The sequence below is a fragment of the Gossypium raimondii genome, chromosome 5, assembly GCF_025698545.1.
Source record: "Gossypium raimondii isolate GPD5lz chromosome 5, ASM2569854v1, whole genome shotgun sequence".
Lineage (NCBI taxonomy): Eukaryota > Viridiplantae > Streptophyta > Magnoliopsida > Malvales > Malvaceae > Gossypium > Gossypium raimondii.
In genome coordinates this window covers 38926625-38931486 of record NC_068569.1, presented here as the reverse complement: position 1 = coordinate 38931486, position 4862 = coordinate 38926625, and the positions used below count along the sequence as shown (strand labels likewise).

Below are 4862 nucleotides of genomic sequence, written 5' to 3'. Positions count from 1 at the left end.
CTTATAATGGTTGATATTTTGGCATGTTGGTGCTTAAAGTTTGGAAGTTGGAATGATATATAAAAATGTATGCTATGAAATGTTGTTTTGATATGCTTGAATGTGATCATTGAGGTATGGAAATTGATAATGAACACTGAATTAATAAATTGCTAGTTTGGTGTGTTTGGATGTGTTGAAATATAGTCAAGTTTTCTAAGGTAGTGATGATAGGTGTTGAATAGTCAAATTGGTGTTTTTTAGTATGATATTAGTATGTGAACATTGTGGTAAATGTTGGAATAAAATTATTTATAAAGGTTAGTTGATTTGTGCTTAAACTTAGCAAATGTATAATCATGTTTGATTGCTGTGATTGAGGTGCCTTTGGGGCATATTGGTTGTTTGATTAAATACTATGATGATTTAGCTCTATTATGCATGTTTTAGGTACCTTTTTGAAAGCTTGAAATAGGTACAAGTGGTTTGCATGTGTGGGCATGATTAGGGTGAAGGAAATGGCTTGAAAATGGTATATTTCTCGTCCACACGGCCTAAGACACGGGCGTGTGTCTCAGCCATGTGTGACACACGGTCACACGACACGGCCATGTGTCCCTTGTAAGTTTTTATAGGTTGCATTTTGAGAGTTACATGGCCTAGCACACGGGCGTGTGGCTTGGCTGTGTAAACCAAGTCAGAGAGTTACACTGGCACAGAAATGGCCTGGGACACAACCTTGTGTCCCTACTTCGAATGCCCACACGGCTTGAGACACGGGAGTGTGTCTCAGCCGTGTGAGTCACACAGCCTGTCCACACGGTCCTGTGACCCTATAGTATGAATTTTCCTTTTTTTTGTGAAGTTCTAAATGTTTTTGATTCATTCCCGAATCATTTCTAAAGTGTTTCTTAGGCCTCGAAGCTTCGAAAAAGGGACGTTATGCATGTGTTTGAATGGAATATAATGTGTTTTATAAATGATTGTAATCGAATGTTTTAAGATAAAAGTTTTTGGTAATGCTCTATAACACTATTCCTGCAATGGATACAGGTTAGGGGTGTTATAGCTAAAAATTTTGTGATTAAACTGGCAATAATTCAGATGATCCATAATAATCTGCAATTTAGAGTTACAATGACGAATGATATGAACCAACACTTAAAATGGTTTCTCCAACTTTGTGATACTTTCAAGTACAACGGGGTCATTGATGACGTTATTTGTTATCGGTTGTTCCCCTTTTCTTTGACTGATAACGCCTTTTCTTGGTTAGACATACAGGCACCAGGGTCTATCACGACATGGGATGAACTCACTGGAAAGTATTTATAGAAGTTCTTCCCTATTAGTAAAGCGGTTCAACTAAGAAGAGAAATTGTTGTCTTTAGACAGATGGAAGGAAAAAGTTTTCATGAAGCTTGGGAACATTTAAAACATTGATTCAGAAATGCCTGCACCACGGATTCCCTGAGTGGATGTGATTGCAGGTGTTTTATAATGGGGTAGATGTGAATGCAAGATTCAGAATAGATGAAGTAGTAAGAGGAGCTTATATGAACAAGACGTATGAGAACGCGTATGAAATCATTGAGAACATGGCATTGAACTTCTGTCAGTGACCAATTGAATGATTTACATATGGCCAGAAAACCGCTACGATAAACGCTATTCAAGAGGATGACAAGAATCAGTAGTTAGTAGATAGACTTAACTGTATCGAATCTTCAAATAATGCACTGTCTATGAGTGGTGGAGACAAACCGCTCTTCCACTACATCATCAATCCTACTGAGGATGTGAATTATATCAAAAATAGGGGTGGAAACCCTTATTCAATTAATTACAATCTCAGCTAGAGAGATCACTCGAATCTATGAAGGGGAGGAAATCAAGGAGGAGGTAATAGTTTGAATCAAGCTAAAAATACTAACTATCAACCTACTTATTTGCAGAAACCCCAGGACAAGGTCAACCCAAGTGACCATACTACATGTGGTCAACGTCTGGATAGGATCGAAGGAGAGATGCAGTCAATGAGAACAAATCTAAAGTAGGTGCAGTCTAAGTGCACCAACTCAACCAGAACATTGAGTAAACTTGAGGATCAAATGAGCCAATTGATAAGCATGATGGGTAACATCAAAAGGCAAATTGACATCGGTATTCCCAACAATACAGAAAATATTCCTTGCGAAAAGGTAAGGAGCATGTGAAAGAAATAGTGCTCCGATCAAGCAAAGTACTAAGTAGCCCAAAAACCCTAAATATAGAGAATGCTGATGACCCTTGAGAGAAATCCCTAGAGGCTGAAGATGAACAAGAGTTAGAGAAAGAAATTTCACTAGTGGTTGAGCCAAAAAAAAGAGATAACTAAAGATTCTGCTATTGTAAAGATCCTATTCCCTTCAAGGCTAGAAGAAAAACAAAAGCAGGATGAAGACGAGTTTGTAAGTTTTCTTAACTTGTTCAAAACATTAAATGTTAACCTACCTTTAATTGAGTTAATTGAAAAAGTTCCTAAGTACACCAAATTCTTAAACGAAATTATGTCTAGGCTTAGGAAAATTAAGGTAGGTGAACAAGTTAATCTAAGCGCTTCTTGTAGCATTATTATTTTAAGACAAGTTCCCCAAAAGTTGAAAGACCTAGGAAGTTTTACTATTCCCATAGAGATTGGGAGTTTTCATTTTAATAGAGCCCTATGTGACTTAAGAGCTAGTATTAATTTGATCCCTCTATCCATTTTTGAAAAACTCAGGTTAGGGGATCTCAAAACTACTCAGATAACACTATAGTTGGCTGACAAGTCTTCAGTACATCTGAAAGGTGTATTGGAAGATGTGCTAGTCAAAGTGCACAATTTAATTATCCCAATAGATTTTGTGGTTCTAGATTTTGAAGAAGATCGGGAGATACCGATCTTATTAGGAATACCTTTTCTAGCCACTTCAAGGTCTACCATTGATTTAGAAAAAAATAAATTAACCATGAAAATTAATGGTGAGACTAAAATGCTTAAATATGGTAATCAACTAAGTGAGGAAAGTAGAAGGGAGTTAGGAGAACAATGCAAAGAATTATTTGTTTCTAACACTCCCAAGTCAAGGGATATACTTCGTTTTTACATACAGAAAGAATAAATAGGTTTAAGGAAAGGTACAAGCAGGCAAAGGTGGAATGAATCGTTGAAGGATGGACTAATACTAATAGAATGCAAGAATCGTCCATCATTGACTTGATGATACTATTGGATGAAACCGGCAGTAAAACTTAAATTATTTGAATTGATGCTAAACTTTTCTAAATTATTGTATATTTAGCTAATTGTTTAGTATATATTTTAATTTTCATTAACTTTGTGTTTTATAGAAACTGTAGAACTCTAGAAAATGGAATTTTGAGTAAAAACAAAGCCAGTTTCGTAACACAAGAACCCTGTGTCGCAACACCAAGGACAGTTTTTACTAAAATTGAGAAAATCCTCTCGATGTCATGACATGGACTTTGAGTGTTGCAACACCGCAACCAGTATACTCAAAAAACCAAAAATCTAAAGTATGTTGCGACACCGAACCCCAGTGTCGTGACAATAGTAAACTGCCAGGGATGTTGCGACACGGAACCCCTGTGTCGGGACATCGTTGTAATTTTTTACAGGTGACCCAACCTGACAGCGCAACCTGGCAGCGTTAAAACCCATTTCAGTTGACTTTTAAACACAATCTCTAATTTTTAACCTAAAAACATATTATGTCCCTCCTTAACCACATCTTAACCCCTTATCCTCTCACCCCTCTCAAAATCTCTTACAACTCCTTGCCACCACATTCCATTAGCATATGGCAAGAGTTAGCAGAAAGATTCCTCATGAAGTGCTTCCCACCTAGCAAGACTGCTAAGTTACGGAATAAAATTATTACTTTCCAACAGTTGGATGACGAGTCCTTGTATGTAGCGTGGGAGAGGTTTAAAAAATTATTACGGAAGTGCCCTTATCGTGGAATCTTTTATTGCATTCAACTTGAGACATTCTATAATGGTCACAATGCTCACACGAGGATGGTAGTGGACACTTCTGCTAACCGCTCTCCTTTTTAAGTCTTATAGAAAGGCTTATAAAATCATCGAGAGGATTTCCAGCAACAACTATCAATGGCCAACCAATCGACCAACGTCAGGAAGACAAGTCGTTGGAGTACATGAAGTGGACGCTCTCACTTCACTTGTATCTCAAGTATCCTTAATATCATCAATGCTTAAAAATTTTACTACTAATGGGTTTAATAGTTTTGCAGCTCAGCCACCTAATTAATTTGAAAATGTAGCCTGTGTTTACTGTGGGGAAGGGCATTTGTTCGAAGAATGTCCATCAAACCTAGAATCAGTGTATTACATGGGTAACCAGAACCAGAACCGATGAAAGCAAGGACTGCAATCCAATTTTTATAACCCATCTTCGTTAAACCACTCTAGTTTCTCTTGGAGTAACCAAGGGGCTAGACCCAGTAACACTTACGTCCAACCTAGATCGACCCAGCCACTTGTATTTACCCAACAAGTTCATAAACAACCTCAAGCTGAAACTTCCAATGGCTTAGAAAACATGTTGAAGGCATAAATAGTGAAAAATGATGCCAACCACATTGAAAAACCTCGAAAACCAAATGGGTCAGCTTGCAATTGAACTTAGGAACCAACCATAAGCTGCTTTGCCTAGTGATACGGAGAACCCAAGAAATCTGGCGAAAGGTTATTGTAAAGTAATGACATTGAGGAGCGGAAAGACGTTAGAACCCAACACTGTCGAAGTTGAAGATGAGCCAGCTGATGCTCAAGATTCTGTGGAAGTTCAACTAAGTGTTGAAATTCCAGTTTCACCA

General features: G+C 37.6%; 2 non-coding genes across 2 annotated transcripts; both read right to left on the bottom strand.

Moving 5' to 3' along the window:
- Positions 1 to 1341: 1341 nt before the first annotated feature.
- LOC128041456 (small nucleolar RNA R71) lies at positions 1342 to 1447 on the bottom strand. Its single transcript, XR_008196478.1, has one exon. It is a non-coding gene; the product is annotated as a small nucleolar RNA R71 (small nucleolar RNA).
- A 2433-nt stretch (positions 1448 to 3880) lies between these two features.
- On the bottom strand, positions 3881 to 3986 carry LOC128041465 (small nucleolar RNA R71). The gene has a single exon (XR_008196486.1). It is a non-coding gene; the product is annotated as a small nucleolar RNA R71 (small nucleolar RNA).
- Positions 3987 to 4862: the final 876 nt, after the last annotated feature.